This window comes from Ranitomeya imitator, chromosome 10 (genome assembly GCF_032444005.1).
Source record: "Ranitomeya imitator isolate aRanImi1 chromosome 10, aRanImi1.pri, whole genome shotgun sequence".
NCBI classification, from domain to species: Eukaryota; Metazoa; Chordata; class Amphibia; order Anura; family Dendrobatidae; genus Ranitomeya; species Ranitomeya imitator.
The window spans coordinates 142,120,777-142,140,638 of record NC_091291.1 but is presented as its reverse complement, the minus strand read 5'-3'; the positions used below and the strand labels follow the sequence as shown (position 1 = coordinate 142,140,638).

The 19,862-nt window shown below is 45.0% G+C and overlaps 1 protein-coding gene and 1 long non-coding RNA gene across 12 annotated transcripts in view; one reads left to right on the top strand and one right to left on the bottom strand.

Moving 5' to 3' along the window:
* The first annotated feature begins 9,102 nt into the window (after positions 1-9,102).
* The window catches only part of PKNOX2 (PBX/knotted 1 homeobox 2), a 340,867-nt gene continuing 330,107 nt past the window's right edge, over positions 9,103-19,862 (top strand). For all 11 annotated transcript variants that reach the window (XM_069741543.1, XM_069741540.1, XM_069741536.1 and 8 more), the window contains exon 1: positions 9,103-9,174. The gene's annotated coding sequence lies outside the window, so the exon portion shown is untranslated. The remainder of the gene's footprint in view (positions 9,175-19,862) is intronic.
* LOC138651383 (uncharacterized) overlaps positions 15,135-19,862 on the bottom strand; it is a 53,313-nt gene continuing 48,585 nt past the window's right edge. The window contains exon 3 of the long non-coding RNA XR_011315475.1: positions 15,135-15,182. This is a non-coding gene — a long non-coding RNA (uncharacterized lncRNA). The remainder of the gene's footprint in view (positions 15,183-19,862) is intronic.

Genomic DNA, 19,862 nt, shown 5'->3' with positions numbered 1-19,862 from the left:
TCTCTTTCTTATGCTGGAGTCATGAACATTGACCTTAACTGAGGCCGGTGAGGCTTACAGTTCTTTGGATGTTGTTGTGGGGTCTTTTCTAACTTCTTGGATGAGTGGCACGGGTAATTTTGGTCAGCCACTACTGGGAAGGTTCACCACTGTTTTATGTTTTTGACATTTGTGGATAATGGCTCTCACTGTGGTTTGCTGGGATCTCAAAGCTTTAGGTTATGTGCACACGTAAGAAAAGAAGTGCAGAATTTTCTGCACAAAATCCGCATCTCCTGGCAGAATCCGCAGCTGCGGATTTGCCGCGGTTTTTATGCGGATTTAGTGCGGAATTGATGCGGATTTTGTGCGGATTTTCTGCAGTTTTTACCACTGCGGATTTCTATTAATGGAGGGGTGCAGAAATGCTGCAGATCCTTACAAAAGAAGTGACATGCACTTCTTTGAAATCCGCAGCGTTTCTGCGCAATTTTTCTGCACAGCTTTTTTTTTTTCACATTGATTTATATTGTACTGTAAATCACAGTGTGGATCTGCAGCGTTTCTGCGTTGAAAAAACACTGCAGATCTGCACTAAATCTGCATCGTGTGCATACAACCTTAGAAATGGCTTTATAACCTTGGCCAGAGTGATAGATCTCAATTACTTTGTTTCTTAATTGTTTCAGAATTTGTTTTGATAGTGGTATGATGTCTAGCATTTGAGGATCTTTTGGTCTACTTTACTTTGTCAGGCAGGTCCTATTTAAGTGATTTCTTGATTGAGAATAGGTGTGGCAGTTATCAGTCCTTGGTATGGCTGAGGAAGGTGAACTCAGCTTCCTAAAGATCTGATAAACCACAGTGAATTTAGGTTTTACGGATGGAGGGGGGCAATCACTATCACACAGGACCCTGTAGGTTTGGATTTCCTTTTCCCTTAATATTAAAGACCTTCATTTAAATACTGCATTTTGTGTTTACTTGTGTTGTCTTTGTCTAATATTTAAATTTGTTTGGTGATCTCAAACGTTTAAGTGTGACAAACTTGCAAAAGAATAGTTAATCAGGAAGGGGGCAAACACTTTTTCACACCACAGTAGATACATGGATGGATAAATAGATGGATAAATAGAAAGATGGATAGATAGACATTCTTATTCAGTGGCATTTTCCTCCTACATTGAACGTATGGTAAACTACGATAACTAGACACCATCTTGCTGATTGTTCTTGTCGCTTTTCCACCAGACTCTAATTCTGTCAGTTTTGTTTTACAGAAAATCCCTTTTATTCCACTGGTCTTTCAGACACAATTTTTCTGTAATAAAATCCTGATTAGCTTACGCAGAGGAACAGGAGTCGGGGATTGGCATATTTGGAAACAACAGCTGTGCTATATGTTAGAATACTTATTTGTCTAATATCTCGCCTCGGATCAAGCTTTCAGGATAGAGACCAAATACCAAACCCAGATCAACAGAAGGGATTTTCATGATTTCCCTTTAAATGCCTAAGCTCGAACAAATCTGAATGAGGCCATTAAAAGCAATGATATGTCTTGTAAAATGTCACTTGTCAGTGAATATATGTGCTGGGGGTTATGAGAATGGCCCTGTAATCTCTATCCATAAACTGAATTATTGGAGATCAAACCAAGAGGCTACGGCCATAGACTGGAAAACACATTTCATGGAGAAAACATGATGAATACAGGACTTAGCCAGACTCACGTCCCCGGGAGGGTGAATAGCCCTCCCCTCATCCCACTGCCTAGACTAGGCAAAGATCTCTGAAAGTCTCCGTTTGGACACATCGTAGAAGGCAATTGTTGAGAGCTGCTTTCAGCTGAGTAATTTCACTTTACTTCTTACATTTATATATCTGGCAACTGGAACTAAATTTGTCTACTACAGATTCTCACCCACTGCAAAGACATACAAAGATACATGATAAGATCCTGTCTGCAGTCACCACTAGGGGGAGCTCCCTATATACAGAGATACATGATAAAATCCTGTCTGCAGTCACCACTAGGGGGAGCTCCCTGTATACAGAAATACATGATAAGATTCTGTCTGCAGTCACCACTAGGGGGAGCTCCTGTATACAGAGATACATGATAAGATCCTGTCTGCAGTCACCTCTAGGGGGAGCTCCCTGTATACAGAGATACATGATAAGATCCTGTCTGCAGTCACCACTAGGGGGAGCTCCTGTATACAGAGATACATGATAAGATCCTGTCTGCAGTCACCTCTAGGGGGAGCTCCCTGTATACAGAGATACATGATAAGATCCTGTCTGCAGCCACCACTAGGGGGAGCTCCCTGTATACAGAGATACATGATAAGATCCTATCTGCAGTCACCACTAGGGGGAGCTCCCTGTATACAGAGATACATGATAAGATTCTGTCTGCAGTCACCACTAGGGGGAGCTCCTGTATACAGAGATACATGATAAGATCCTGTCTGCAGTCACCTCTAGGGGGAGCTCCCTGTATACAGAGATACATGATAAGATCCTGTCTGCAGCCACCACTAGGGGGAGCTCCCTGTATACAGAGATACATGATAAGATCCTATCTGTAGTCACCACTAGGGGGAGCTCCCTGTATACAGAGATACATGATAAGATCCTGTCTGCAGCCACCACTAGGGGGAGCTCCCTGTATACAGAGATACATGATAAGATCCTGTCTGCAGCCATCACTAGGGGGAGCTCCCTGTATACAGAGATACATGATAAGATCCTGTCTGCAGCCACCACTAGGGGGAGCTCCCTGTATACAGAGATACATGATAAGATCCTATCTGCAGCCACCACTAGGGGGAGCTCCCTGTATACAGAGATAGATGATAAGATCCTGTCTGCAGCCACCACTAGGGGGACCTCCCTGTATACAGAGATACATGATAAGATCCTGTCTGCAGCCACCACTAGGGGGAACTCCCTGTATACAGAGATACATGATAAGATCCTGCCTGCAGCCACCACTAGGAGGAGCTCCCTGTATACAGAGATACATGATAAGATCCTGTCTGCAGCCACCACTAGGAGAAGCTCCCCTGTATACAGAGATACATGATAAGATCCTGTCTGTAGTCACCACTAGGGGGAGCTCCCTGTATACAGAGATACGATAAGATCCTATCTGCAGCCACCACTAGGGGGAGCTCCCTGTATACAGAGATACATGATAAGATCCTGTCTGCAGCCACCACTAGGGGGAGCTCCCCTGTATACAGATATACATGATAAGATGCTGTCTGCAGTCACCACTAGGGGGAGCTCCCTGTATACAGAGATACATGATAAGATCCTGTCTGCAGTCACCACTAGGGGGAGCTCCCTGTATACAGAGATACATAAGATCCTGTCTGCAGCCACCACTAGGGGGAGCTCCCTGTATACAGAGATACATGATAAGATCCTGTCTGCAGCCACCACTAGGGGGAGCTCCCTGTATACAGAGATACATGATAAGATCCTGTCTGCAGTCACCACTGGGGGGAGCTCCCTGTATACAGAGATACATGATAAGATCCTGTCTGCAGCCACCACTAGGGGGAGCTCCCTGTATGCAGAGATACATGATAAGATCCAATATCATGCTAAAGAAAGTGAACCAATGGCCTCCACCAGCACTACTACGATACCCATGGCCTCCACCAGCACTGCTACGATACCCATGGCCTCTACCAGCACTACTACGATACCCACGGCCTCCAGCAGCACAGCTACGATATCCACAGCCTCCACCAGCACTGCTACGATACCCACGGCCTCCACCAGCACTACTACGATACCCACGGTCTCCACCAGCGCTACTACGATACCCACGGCCTCCACCAGCACAGCTACGATACCCACGACCTCCACCAGCAATGCTACAATTCCGACGGCCTCCACCAGCAGTGATGCGATACCCACGGCTTCTACAAGCACTGCTCCGATACCCACGACCTCCAACAGCACCGCTACGATACCTACGGCCTCCAACAGCACCGCTACGATACCTACGGCCTCCAAAAGCAGTGCTACGATACCCACGGCCTCCAACAGCACCGCTACAATACCGACAGACTCCACCAGCACCGCTACGATACCCACGGCCTCCACCAGCAATGCTACAATTCCAACGGCCTCCACCAGCAGTGATGCGATACCCACGGCTTCTACAAGCACTGCTCCGATACCCACGACCTCCAACAGCACCGCTACGATACCTACGGCCTCCAACAGCACCGCTACGATACCTACGGCCTCCAAAAGCAGTGCTACGATACCCACGGCCTCCAACAGCACCACTAGAATACCGACGGACTCCACCAGCACCGCTACGATACCCACGGCCTCCACCAGCAATGCTACAATTCCGACGCCCTCCACCAGCAGTGATGCGATACCCACGGCTTCTACAAGCACTGCTCCGATACCCACGACCTCCAACAGCACCGCTACGATACCTACGGCCTCCAACAGCACCGCTACGATACCCACGGCCTCCAAAAGCAGTGCTACGATACCTACGGCCTCCAACAGAACCGCTACGATACCCACGGCCTCCAAAAGCAGTGCTACGATACCCACGGCCTCCAACAGCACTGCTCCGATACCCACGGCCTCCACCAGCAATGCTACAATTCCGACGGCCTCCACCAGCAGTGATGCGATACCCACGGCTTCTACAAGCACTGCTACGATACCGAGGCCTCCAACACCAACACAACCAGCCTAAAACGGAAACGATGCGCCTTCTGTCCAACATCAAGTAATGACAAAACAAATGTGATATGTTGCGGTTGTGTAAAGTACTTATGCAAAAGACATGTAAATTATACTTGTGACGAATGCAAACAGTAAATTTAGCATGTAGCAACCTTAGTTACCATTTTATATAGAAAAAAATGAACTTTTTATTGTTTTTGTCTAAATATATTTACATACAGTTTGATGTTATTAGCTATAGTTTACAGTTATATAAAGAATATAAAAGGCAATTTTTTTGACAAAAAAAATAAGTTTAGCTCAGTCTAAGTGAAATCAATATCCACCTGCTCATCCTGACTGACAGCTGCAGCTTGTACTGAGCAGATAGCAGTCAGGTTAGATGGGAGGATACAGCAGGAGGGAGGAGGGACACTGAGGAGCCATCAGTCAGGTTAGATGGGAGGATACAGCAGGAGGGAGGAGGGATACTGAGGAGCCATCAGTCAGGTTAGATGGGAGGATACAGCAGGAGGGAGGAGGGATATTGAGGAGATAGCAGTCAGGTTAGATGGGAGGATACAGCAGGAGGGAGGAGGGATATTGAGGAGCCATCAGTCAGGTTAGATGGGAGGATACAGCAGGAGGGAGGAGGGATATTGAGGAGCCATCAGTCAGGTTAGATGGGAGGATACAGCAGGAGGGAGGAGGGACACTAAGGAGCCATCAGTCAGGTTAGATGGGAGGATACAGCAGGAGGGAGGAGGGATACTGAGGAGATAGCAGTCAGGTTTGATGGGAGGATACAGCAGGAGGGAGGAGAGATACTGAGGAGATAGCAGTCAGGTTAGATGGGAGGATACAGCAGGAGGAGGAGGAATACTGAGGAGCCATCAGTCAGGTTAGATGGGAGGATACAGCAGGAGGGAGGAGGGATACTGAGGACATAGCAGTCAGGTTAGATGGGAGGATACAGCAGGAGGGAGGAGGGATACTGAGGAGTGATCAGTCAGGTTAGATGGGAGGATACAGCAGGAGGGAGGAGAGACACTGAGGAGATATCAGTCAGGTTAGATGGGAGGATACAGCAGGAGGGAGGAGGGATACTGAGGAGATAGCAGTCAGGTTAGATGGGAGGATACAGCAGGAGGGAGGAAGGATACTGAGGAGATAGCAGTCAGGTTAGATGGGAGGATACAGCAGGAGGGAGGAGGGATACTGAGGAGATAGCAGTCAGGTTAGATGGGAGGATACAGCAGGAGGGAGGAGGGATACTGAGGAGATAGCAGTCAGGTTAGATGGGAGGATACAGCAGGAGGGAGGAGGGATACTGAGGAGATAGCAGTCAGGTTAGATGGGAGGATACAGCAGGAGGGAGGAGGGATACTGAGGAGCGATCAGTCAGGTTAGATGGGAGGATACAGCAGGAGGGAGGAGGGATACTGAGGAGATAGCAGTCAGGTTAGATGGGAGGATACAGCAGGAGGGAGGAGGGATACTGAGGAGATAGCAGTCAGGTTAGATGGGAGGATACAGCAGGAAAGAGGAGGGATACTGAGGAGATAGCAGTCAGGTTTGATGGGAGGATACAGCAGGAGGGACACTGAAGAGCAATCAGTCAGGTTAGATGGGCAGAGATACAGCAGGAAGGAGGAACACTGAGCAGCTATCAGTTAGGTTAGATGGGCAAGGATACAGCAGGAGGAAGGAGGGACACTGAGGAGCCATCAGTCAGGTTAGATGGGCAGAGATACAGCAGGAGGAAGGAGGGACACTGAGGAGCGATCCGTCAGGTTAGATGGGCAGGGATACAGCAGGAGGGAGGAACACTGAGGAGCCATTAGTCAGGTTAGATAGGCAGAGATACAGCAGGAGGGACACTGAGGAACGATCAGTCAGGTTAGATGGGAGGATACAGCAGGAGGGAGGAGGGACACTGAGGAGCCATCAGTCAGGTTAGATGGGCAGGGATACAGCAGGAGGGACACTGAGGAACGATCAATCAGGTTAGATGGGCAGGGATACAGCAGGAGGGACACTGAGGAGCGATCAGTCAGGTTACATGGGAGGATACAGCAGGAGGGAGGAGCGACACCGAAGAGATAGCAGTCAGGTTACATGGGAGGATACAGCAGGAGGGAGGAGGGATACTGAGGAGCCATCAGTCAGGTTAGATGGGCAGAGATAGAGCAGGAGGGAGGAGTGATACTGAGGAGCCATCAGTCAGGTTAGATGGGCAGAGATACAGCAAGAGGGAGGAGGGACACTGAGGAGCCATCAGTCAGGTTAGATGGGCAGAGATACAGCAGGAGGGAGGAGGGACACTGAGGAGCCATCAGTCAGGTTAGATGGGCAGAGATACAGCAGGAGGGACACTTAGGAGCGATCAGTCAGGTTAGATGGGCAAGGATACAGCAAGAGGGAGGAGGAACACTGAGGAGCCATTAGTCAGGTTAGATGGGCAAGGATACAGCAGGAGGGAGGAGGAACACTGAGGAGCCATTAGTCAGGTTAGATGGGCAGAGATACAGCCAGGTGGTTCAGTGATTAGCACTGCAGCCTTGCAGCGCTGGAGTCCTGCGTTCAATTCCCACCAAGGACAACATTTGCAATGTATGTAATGCGCTGAGGAATAACATAGCGCTATATAAGCAAAGCATAATAAATAATAATAAATCAGTCAGATTAGATGGGCAGAATACAGCAGGAGGGACACTGAGGAAATGGCAAGCAGGCTAGGTGAGCAGAGTTTCAGATGCAGATAAGAGAGATAATGAGATATCAACCAGGCTTGGTGGGGAGAGAATTTGGAGGAGGACCAATGAGGAGATGTTAATTAGGCTACTTGGTCAGAGAGGTGGAGAATAACTTAACTGTCACAACTAAATAATACAGGTGTTTTAAAAGTGGAGAGATCACGATACCTGGGCTGCGCTTACAGGGATGAAGTATAGTATAAAATTAAGCTTTATATTACACCAACACATTTCGGCACCCAGACTGCCATCTTTTTTAAGGTTAAAAAACAACAATTGCGCTTGTGGAAATGAAGACTCCTGAATGGAAGGGGGGGGGGGGAAAAGGTTTTTATTAAACCAACATGCTTTGGTGCCAGACTGGCGACTATTTCATGGTGAAAAAATATAAATGTCACATTTGAAAAAGTAGCCAGCCAGAAGCCAAAACACGTTTGTGTAAAAATCGCAATTTCCTACCATCGAAGGAGTCGTCATTCCTCCAAGTGCAGCACAGGTACCATGATATCTGCACTAAAGTGAACAAATCCACTTTAAGACCCCGGAACGAAATACTAAAGTAATAAACATTGTACAAAGTTTGACCTGTAGGTTCTGCTGCATGAAAGCTTGTCTACAGACATTGGGGCATAACACATGAGCGAGACATGGGGTGTTACTGTGAGATCAGACCTCTCACAACATAATTAGAAATGTTAATTATATAATTAATCGGTAACCCATGGGGGTGTATAGGGGTTATGGAAACTCCTTTCGGACCTTCTGGTACATCTGGTGGTTATGCTATACATATTTTTGGGAAAACCTATTAACAGGAGCTCGTGGATAATCGTGTGACCCGGATTCCGTTCCGGTCATATATTTTGGTAATGTGATGTAGTGCGAGTTGTAGAATATGGATCCTCAGGATATCTGACATTTTGCAAACTGTTTTCCAAGTAAATTTCTACCGAACTCTTTGACATTTTCAGTCCATCCCATGTACGACGTTTCCGCGAAATGCTCCACGTGAATTGTAGAAGAATTCTTTTTCTTCTTTTGCATGGATGGAATCGCTGTTGGGTTGGTTAATGTTTTTCTCCTCATTTGTAAAAGAATTTTTGTAAAAAAAGTTATTTTTTTATTGTCTTTTCTGATAACTAATACGTATTACTTATTCAATCAACGAAATTTGATGTTTGTATTGTTATGTCATTTGTTAATGATGAGTTCTATATGGACGTTTTAGTTTTCTATATGGTATGTTTTAATGATATGCAAATGCTGTCACATGATTGCTTTTAAAAAGGAAATGACATGCTACCTGACATATCTGGACCCGTGGAAGCGTGTAGAACGGCTGTCGTCCTTTTCCTTGCGCTGTCCCGGCCCTTATTACCTCGTCCATGAATTTATATTGGAAATAAAGGCCTACGGTTTTGTCGTCACATAACGGAAGTGTTGCTGCTTTCTTCTTCCTCTGGATTTCTCCTTATAGATGGGACCCAATATTTGGAGTCATTTTTCCAGCTGTCACAAGTAGCGGAATGTGGGAGAAGGATGACATCTCGGCGCGTCCACTAGATGGCGCAAAAAATCTAGCAATAAACCGGTATCGTGTAAAGCCAAAAGCAAAAGAAGTAGGGGGCGTGCGTTTGGACCCCCCTCCAGTGACGTCACGGCCTGTGCTGGGAAGTATAGGCTGTGCTGTCACGCCAGTGTCAGTCTGATGAAGATTGGCACTCAGGTAAGCTGTCATTCATTCTCAATGTCAGGAGCTGCTTTCCAGGCTGCGGGCTGCTGCCGTCGCTGTTGTTGCTTGCAGCCTCTGTGTGTGCGCTCTCTTTGCAGCGTGCGCCTCTCCCTCTTTCTTTTTTTTTTCTCTCTTTTTTTTTTTTTTTTTGTACAGTCCCATAGCCAGAGCTCTTCATACATACAGGGCACAGGAGGAGGAGGCGGCAGCACAGGGCAACCTCTAATGCCATCACTCCGATCTACGCGGGCGCGGATTTCACACCCGAGCTGACACGCACGGATTTATGCCGCCATACATATGCAGACATGCACACATACTTACATGCATGGATTTACATGCAGAATTTCACACATTTGTATTCCGGTGTTTCCATGGACACATTGATCCCAATATACACACGGTGCACAATATACAGATCTATCACATAGAGATATTTTATATACATGCTCACGTGCACAATGACAATTATTTCACTATACATTTTTAATACACAAAATGGACAAGTTTTTTTGTTTTTTTTTTTTTACATTTTCATATTTTTTGGTGATTATTTTTTTTTTACTTTTTTCCCTCTGGGAAAAATATCTGTTCGGTGCATCTGTTTATTTTATGGGACTTTTTTTTGTAATGAAAGACCAAGCAGGAGAGGCTGCACTACTGATATTGGGACTTGGTGTATTATTTGGGCTGCACTACTGATATTGTGGTTTGGTGTATTATTTGGGCTGCACTACTGATATTGGGACTTGGTGTATTATTTGGGCTGCACTACTGATATTGGGACTTGGTGTATTATTTGGGCTGCATGACTGATGTTGTTTGGTGTATTACGGTATTTGGGCTGCACTACTGATATTGTGGTTTGGTGTATTATTTGGGCTGCACTACTGATATTGTGCTTTGTTGTGTATAGTTTGGGCTGCACTACTGATGCTGGGACTTGGTGTGTATAGTTGGGGCTGCACTACTGATGTTGGGACTTGGTGTGTATAGTTTGGGCTGCACTACTGATGTTGGGACTTGGTGTGTATAGTTTGGGCTGCACTACTGATATTGGGACTTGGTGTATTATTTGGGCTGCACTACTGATGTTGGGACTTGGTGTATTATTTGGGCTGCACTACTGATATTGTGCTTTGTTGTGTATAGTTTGGGCTGCACTACTGATGCTGAGACTCGGTGTGAATAGTTTGGGCTGCACTACTGATGTTGGGACTTGGTGTGTATAGTTTGGGCTGCACTACTGATGCTGGGACTTGGTGTGTATAGTTTGGGCTGCACTACTGATGCTGGGACTTGGTGTGTATAGTTTGGGCTGCACTACTGATGCTGAGACTCGGTGTGAATAGTTTGGGCTGCACTACTGATGTTGGGACTTGGTGTGTATAGTTTGGGCTGCACTACTGATGCTGGGACTTGGTGTGTATAGTTTGGGCTGCACTACTGATGTTGGTAGTTGGTGTGTATAGTTTGGGCTGCACTACTGATGTTGGGACTTGGTGTGTATAGTTTGGGCTGCACTACTGATGCTGGGACTTGGTGTGTATAGTTTGGGCTGCACTACTGATGTTGGTAGTTGGTGTGTATAGTTTGGGCTGCACTACTGATGCTGAGACTCGGTGTGAATAGTTTGGGCTGCACTACTGATGTTGGGACTTGGTGTGTATAGTTTGGGCTGCACTACTGATGCTGGGACTTGGTGTGTATAGTTTGGGCTGCACTACTGATGCTGGGACTTGGTGTGTATAGTTTGGGCTGCACTACTGATGCTGAGACTCGGTGTGAATAGTTTGGGCTGCACTACTGATGTTGGGACTTGGTGTGTATAGTTTGGGCTGCACTACTGATGTTGGTAGTTGGTGTGTATAGTTTGGGCTGCACTACTGATGCTGGGACTTGGTGTGTATAGTTTGGGCTGCACTACTGATGTTGGGACTTGGTGTGTATAGTTTGGGCTGCACTACTGATGCTGGGACTTGGTGTGTATAGTTTGGGCTGCACTACTGATGTTGGTAGTTGGTGTGTATAGTTTGGGCTGCACTACTGATGCTGAGACTCGGTGTGAATAGTTTGGGCTGCACTACTGATGTTGGGACTTGGTGTGTATAGTTTGGGCTGCACTACTGATGCTGGGACTTGGTGTGTATAGTTTGGGCTGCACTACTGATGCTGGGACTTGGTGTGTATAGTTTGGGCTGCACTACTGATGCTGAGACTCGGTGTGAATAGTTTGGGCTGCACTACTGATGTTGGGACTTGGTGTGTATAGTTTGGGCTGCACTACTGATGTTGGTAGTTGGTGTGTATAGTTTGGGCTGCACTACTGATGCTGGGACTTGGTGTGTATAGTTTGGGCTGCACTACTGATGCTGAGACTCGGTGTGAATAGTTTGGGCTGCACTACTGATGTTGGGACTGCACTACTGATGTTGGTACTTGGTGTGTATAGTTGGGGCTGCACTACTGATGCTGGGACTTGGTGTGTATAGTTGGGGCTGCACTACTGATGCTGGGACTTGGTGTGTATAGTTTGGGCTGCACTACTGATTTTGGGACTTGGTGTGTATAGTTTGGGCTGCACTACTGATGCTGGGACTTGGAGTGTATAGTTGGGGCTGCACTACTGATGCTGGGACTTGGAGTGTATAGTTGGGGCTGCACTACTGATGCTGGGACTTGGTGTGTATAGTTGGGGCTGCACTACTGATTTTGGGACTTGGTGTGTATAGTTGGGGCTGCACTACTGATGCTGGGACTTGGTGTGTATAGTTGGGGCTGCACTACTGATGCTGGGACTTGGTGTGTATAGTTGGGGCTGCACTACTGATGCTGGGACTTGGTGTGTATAGTTGGGGCTGCACTACTGATGCTGGGACTTGGTGTGTATAGTTGGGGCTGCACTACTGATGCTGGGACTTGGTGTGTATAGTTTGGGCTGCACTACTGATTTTGGGACTTGGTGTGTATAGTTTGGGCTGCACTACTGATGCTGGGACTTGGAGTGTATAGTTGGGGCTGCACTACTGATTTTGGGACTTGGTGTGTATAGTTGGGGCTGCACTACTGATGCTGGGACTTGGAGTGTATAGTTGGGGCTGCACTACTGATGCTGGGACTTGGAGTGTATAGTTGGGGCTGCACTACTGATGCTGGGACTTGGTGTGTATAGTTGGGGCTGCACTACTGATGCTGGGACTTGGTGTGTATAGTTTGGGCTGCACTACTGATGCTGGGACTTGGTGTGTATAGTTGGGGCTGCACTACTGATGCTGGGACTTGGTGTGTATAGTTGGGGCTGCACTACTGATGCTGGGACTTGGTGTGTATAGTTGGGGCTGCACTACTGATGCTGGGACTTGGTGTGTATAGTTGGGGCTGCACTACTGATGCTGGGACTTGGTGTGTATAGTTTGGGCTGCACTACTGATGCTGGGACTTGGTGTGTATAGTTGGGGCTGCACTACTGATGCTGGGACTTGGTGTGTATAGTTGGGGCTGCACTACTGATGTTGGGACTTGGTGTGTTCTTGCACCCTTGCATGTCTGGAGCTGGATCTTGACGTTTGGGTGCAGATTAGCAGACAATTCCTGCAGCTGATGTATGCTAATGTCTTTCCGTGTCCTCGCGCTCTGTGGGCTGAGGAGCTCATTATTGGGCTGGTGTCACTACTATTAATAAACCCACTTTGGATTCCGGTGTGTGAGGTCTTGAATTATTCAGAGGGTGATGTTTGCCTCTCTGGATTTGCATAGATCTACATCCTTGTGTAGATGGATGGTTTGTGTAGATGGATGGTTTGTGTAGATGGATGGTTTGTGTAGATGGATGGTTTGTGTAGATGGATGGTTTGTGTAGATGGATGGTTTGTGTAGATGGATGGTTTGTGTAGATGGATGGTTTGTGTAGATGGATGGTTTGTGTAGATGGATGGTTTGGAGGGGGGACTCGGCTTCTGGCCGGTGATGTCTTTTTTGCCTCTTTTTATCCTCGGCTGGGCTCCGTGTTTTCACTGAAGTCTTTTTACTCCTTGTTTTGTGAGTCCGGACCGTCTATTGAGGCATTCGGGATCCTGTCATGTTGTTTTAATTAAGTCTGACTAATCCCATACTGAGCAGAACTTTGCTACTTAAAATGAGCTCAGAAGCTGCAACGCGTTTCAGAATTTGTTTTTTTTTTAGTCTGATGCAATTTATTGAGTCGATTTATTGCAAATGCGCCATGAAAATAATATTTCGAGGGCGACCTGTAATTCCCTCTTATTTATAGAGCTACAGCCTTGATACTGAAACGCTGCCATTAGTTTGGAGTAATGTACCCGAGCACCGTCATATCCCCACGTGTTCTTCCGCCATAGGCGGAGGTCGCATTATCGGGGGCTGCGGACGGCCTTGTCTTGTTCATTATAGGGAGACAATTTTGCATTTTCTTCTGTCGCTTTATGTAAAAAATACCCAATAATTGGGGCAGGCGAGCAGTGACGTGAAGGGAGGCCGCTTTGTTGCGTTCCAATAAATTATTATCCGTAGCAAAGTTTCCTTCCTAGAAGCCGCTGGGCGCCAATAGCGGCCATAATAATATTGTTTGTTATGTTCAATGTGACAATACACAGCGAGAGGCTTTCATTTGCATTCTACAGATGGGTAGTGTGGCAATCATTTTTTTTTTTTCTCCAGGATTTTAATTGTAGCAATTAAGAAGGAAGGAAACCGTGTTGTGTAGCGGTGGACTCGGTCACATCTGCGCAGATCTGGATGCTTCGCTTCTGCTTAGGGATAATGTGATACTTTATTTTGCTCATGTGATCAAACAAAAAGTTTCCAAAACTTTTCCCTTGTTTATGTGTTTACACTCCGGCTCTAAGCACTTTGTCTGCGGGCGACATGGGTGGCATTCTGCAGGATTAACAAGCCACTGATCCGCCAATGAGGCTAATGAGATGGAATAATACATTATACAGCGCTGCCTTCCCTGTCATTGAGGAAAGCACAAAGTGCGCGACAGCTGCGGGATTGCAGAATAATGTGTGTTGTGGAGAAGGCACTGAGTCCAGGAACCTGAGGCTCTGACACCATGACGTCCGTCTCTCGGCATTTATTGCATCTGATTTAGGAGTCCTGTGGGTGATCGCAGGATGTCCGATTATTTTTTAGGGCAGACGCTTTTGTTCTCAGACATGTTATGGATCCATTGTATTGTATGGAAGTGACTGCAGATTACCTTTCCATTTCATGCAATGTGCAGGACCCCAAATCTAAGCAGACGTGGGGTCCAACATTAGTAATGGGAGAGAAGCTCGATAGCTGTGCTCTGGAGGTTGCAGCTGTCTTTTCACTACAAGTCTCAGCATGCTATGATGAGCTTTTGATGTTGCAGATTTTCAGCACACAATAAGTTACTTGCATTTTTTTTTTTCGAAAATACACAGCGTGAAAAAAAACTAATATTGGGAACGCAGCCTTATAGTTTTACAACAGCTGATCGATGCTGTGAAATACCAGACAACGGTTTCTGCGTTTTTTTTCTTTGTGACTGCGAGTGAAATATTCTTTAAAAAAAATTGGAATGCAATTACTAAATAAATGTCCCTCATAAATGTTCCAAAATATATTGAAAAATGCATCAATCCTTCTATTACCTGGAATATTACACATCGCATAACTAATACGACTACCATAGTCAGGGGCAAGCGGTGGCTTTCTATTTGCTGGGGAACTACAAGGCCCATCCTTCTTCTTCCACGTAGGAGAGATGTGTATATATATATATATATATATATATATATATATATATATATATATATATATATATGTGCATTTTATTTCTATGGATCACTATACTACTTTATAATAATTCTGCATTTACTGGAGATCGACTATTGATGTGTTCAGTCCACAAAGTATATAATGAAATCCTGTAATTACCGCTAATAGGAAGAGTCCTGAAAGACTTTGGGTCCACGCGTCGCAATAAATCCGGTGATTACGTCATTTTTAAGTGTCTGAAAAGTTTAAAAAAAAATCTGTTATTAAAATAAATAAATAATAATCATCAAATAAATAAATAATAATCATCAAATAAATAACAATCAAATTATATAAATAAATAATAATCATCACATAAATAATCAAATGAATGAATGAATGAATGAATGAATTCTCTCTACAGATGCCAGCAATATGGTTTCTATGGCTGGAGGAGAATGAATCTGCTATTCGCCTATAGAGAATATACGACCTAGGCTGCGGTATGGGGGCGACGTATTGCACATTCCTTGCAGGGATTAATAGGACGGAGCGGCACACAAAGGGTTAGCGGCCATTATTCCTTCCTCTGGGCCTGCTATGTCTTTGTGTGTAATCCTTGCTCTATTTCCAGGGCTCGGGTAGACGAGAGGAATGAGAGCAGTGATCTCGTCTCCCGGGTGCAGTTCCTGCCGTACACAGGCACAATATGACCGGCTGTAGCCGACTATTCCGCCACCGCCAATCAAAACTAAACCGGCACAAATCATTAAACCGAAGCTGCAGCTTACGAGGCGCAGGTTCAGCAGTCGCCCTCCTGGATGCTCACCTCCTGAATTGTAGCATCGCTTACTATGTAACACAACGTGGCTCCACGTTCTAGAACAACTGTACAAGAATAAAATAGAGACGGTATAAGAACCCGTAACGGAACCGCAGACTCGGAGACGTTCCTGGGCCGCAGTTACGGGGGACACTTGTTGGGGGATGTTGGTTGTAGAATTCGGACTGGAATTCTGAAATAAAAGTAAAACACAATTGTCGTAAACAATAATCTTTATTATAATAATCTTTATTTTTACATAGCGCTGACATATTCCGCAGCGCTTTACAGGTTGCACACATCATCATCGCTGTCCCCGTTGGGGCTCACAATCTAAATGTGGCATTAACCAAATCAATATTACAGTAACAATCTGTCACGGGCTGTAAGAACTGAAGATTTGGGAGCAATACTCCAGATTTTCATTTATTCATTCCAATGAATTGTGCACAAAAATCAAGAAAATCCAAAATGTATCGCGTGAAGTTTTCACGTTTTAGGCCGTAATTTTCTATGCGTCCCCTTAAAGGGCTCCTCGGTCCAAAACCACATATACCATACTAAAAATAAGCGCAATGTCCCGTCATATTCACATCTCGGACATTGTATCATTTTACAGAATCATTGGTTTTCCTTTACTTTTTGACCCTATGGATCCATTATTCCGTTAAGTTGGTTTCATTCACCAATTTTGTTTTTTTGCATATGAGAAAAAAACAGACGATTTCTCACCATGTGCCTCTCCAAATCGTCATCCCCTTTTAGTCCACGTCAGATTTTACCATCAATGTTTCGTCAGTGTGTCTTTTATGCCAAAACCCAAATTTCACAGCTTCTCCTACCCATTAAGAAAGCGGACAATAACTGGAGGTCACCCGCATTGCACCTGTCACAGATTTATTGACTTGTATAAGTTGATTTTGATCCGCAGATTGGAGGAAAATCAGTCGTGGAAGCGTCCGTTTTGTTTTTTGTTAGGATAATCGGCCCACAAAAAATACAGACATGTGACCAGCACCATAACCAGCACCATGTGACCAGTATAGAAATCCACTGGTGACGTCCCACCTCCCCCCGGATCATACAGCAGCCCACAGCTCAGCATCCCGGGCTCTTGGGAGAACCATGGGAGGAATAATGATTTGGATGAATTTCTCGATTTTACACAAATCTTAGTTGTGCTGAGGGTTCGGTGCAATGTGCAGCCAGCAGAAGTTTAGATTTTTGTCCCATCCATCCAGGGATGATTTCTTCCATTACGGCACGTCCTGATGATGAACGGTTTTATGGATGGCCCCCGCTGTGACCACCGCTCTTGCTCCCTCGTGAACACAGGTGTCCTCAAGTACAAAAGATGCCTTCAGATCCGTAACAACCGCCGTAGGGATCCTGGATTGTATCGCGCTCCCACGCTGGGAGTTTTGCAGGAATCCAATGTGTAAGAAGAGCAGTAATTGTGCTGTAATATCTGGCTGAATGTGACCTCAATGGGGTCCGCGGGGTTAGGAATTATATTTAACCCCTTATAGTATTATAGAACCTCTCCTTCTGATTGGATCGGTTATTGCAGAACGTAATAAAGACATATTAATATAACATGGTTCTGTTCTCGGCAGCACACACCGGTTACACCACACAATGTGCCGCTGAGAACAGTGACTTTTAGGCTATGTTCCCATGATGAGTTGATGGTTTTCTGCTCCCATTATGTTAATTAGATTACTTATGCTTTTTTATTACATTTTTGAGTGATTTTTTTTTTACATGCATTTTTTATGTTGTGTTTTTTCTTCTCTTTTTTGCTTTGTAATGTTTTAAATAAAGCTGCTTTGTTTTTGACACTTCCTGGTACCGTATTTGACTTTGAGAAAACTTTATTGATACAGTCATGTGCAGATGACACGAGGTTTTGATGCGATTCCGCATTGGAAACACACAGATAACGGATAGGTTTTCTTTCCCCGCATATTTTCTACATCTAATCCAAGTCTATGTGAAACATCTGCAAATAAAACTCGCACGGCAGGTCAGTTTTTATGCTGAGTTTAGAAAAATATTTCTATAAATCCCATCCACCGTGCTGGAACTATACGGGTACGTTCCCATGATGAGTTTTTTTTTTTACTGGGACTATTTTTGAAAAAAAACGCAAGTTAGCTATTTTATACAACGGGAGTGAAAAATCTGCAACATCAGAAACTCATAGTGAGAACAGAGAATCAAAACTAAAGTAACTTTTCTAAAAACATGACAAACCAAAAAGAGACAAAAAACACAGCGGCAAAAAAGCATGTAAAAAAAAACTCAAAAAAGCAAAGGAAAAAACGTGAGTAACCGAATTAACTTAATAGGTGCAGACAATCGGCAACATCAAAAAGTCACCAAAAGCGCATCACGGGAACGTCGCCTTATGGAAGCTTAAAAATAATTTCCTGCCATAAATGAGCATTTTTGGGTGATTGGCAGCCTGTCTGCACCCTCTGATTATCGGAAAATGAGCCATTATTGTTCCTCCGGCCACACGATCTGCCTGATAGGACGTTACTGCTGGCGTTACCAAATAATCGGAGACGGCGGATGATATACCGTGTAGTATTACTCGTATGATACATTTCAGTAACTCTTACCGATCCAGTATCAGAAGAAGCCTTAGAGGGGTCTCCCGGAGGTAAGGGGGCTGCTGATATGACCCCTGCTTATACCTGCCGGGTCGTGTGCGAGATCAGGGACATACGACTATTTGTGGGCCTGTAGCAGGGCAAGATGCCACACTTTACTGCACAATGACAGCACGCATGCTTCTGCCTCTCTCAAAGTTTCCTAAGGCTATTTTTTCGCGATAAAAACGCATAAAAACCGCATACATATGCATCCTATCATTTGGAATGCATTCTGCAAGTTTTGTGCACATGATGCGTTTTTTCCGCAAAAAAAACGCATCGCAGTAAAAAAAAGCAGCATGTTCATTCATTTTGCAGATTTTTCGCGTTTTTCCCGCTATTTAATGCATTGGGAAAAAACGCACAAAAACGCATAAAAACCACACAAAAAAAAACGCATGCGGATATCTGGCAGAAATGTCCGGTTTTTGTCAGGAAATTTCTGCAAGAAATCCTGACGTGTGCACATAGCCTAAAGGTTTAATGGATAACAGATCTATCAAATTGCTATTTTCTCCAAGGATACAAAAAGTTTTAAGTTCACAGAGAGTGACAAGCAAAGCATGGCATGTCAGAATGAGGAGACTTATAAGCCATGCCTGCTCCTCTGGGAAATTAAATATGCAAATTGTCTCTTCAGAAAGGAAGAGGACTAGAGATCTAGTGCCGCCCACTGGAAGCAGCGATTCTAAAAGTCACTACTGACCCTTTATCGAGCCTTGCAATATGACTTAGGATAAAAGCCAATTTGCAGACACGGTGTCAGCCCCTCATCAGTGCAAAGCATGAGATCTGATTTGGCTAGGTGAGAGGCTCTGGACTGGGGTGTGAGGGGTAATGTGTAGAGTGACAAGCCGAGCATGGCATGTCAGAGTGAGGAGACTTATAGGCCATGCACCGATCCACAAACACATCACATCCCCTAAGGCTCAGTGTGGGTCTTATTCTCATCCATTTTGCATATCAGACTCAGATGAGGATATGTTGTCTTCAACAGCAGCGTCTGAGCTGCAAATCGGAAAAAAAAGATGATAAAAGGTGTGTAAAATAAATAAAACATCACCAACAAGGAAAGGATGGAAATCGCATGTAAAAAAAATACAATAAAGATCCATTATACAAAGCAAAGAGAAATAAAAGTTTAAGTTTGAAATGGAGAGGAAGAGAGAAGTCTTTATTTTGGTTGTTTTTTGGTGTACTCGAGGGGGGAGGGGAGAGGGAGGCTTAGGGGGACGCATGGATATTGTATAGAATTAGTAAAAACAAAAGGTCTATGGGGATACGGTAAAAATGGAAGACAACTCTTACTAGGTTTTAACTAATCCATTGCTAAGATCCAATGGATAAAATAGTTCAGACAGTCGACCTTCTTCAGGTTTTTTTTTTTTTAAAAGGGGAGAAAAAAAGGATGCGAAATGGATGCTGACACTGTAGTTGTGAAAACAAAACCAGGG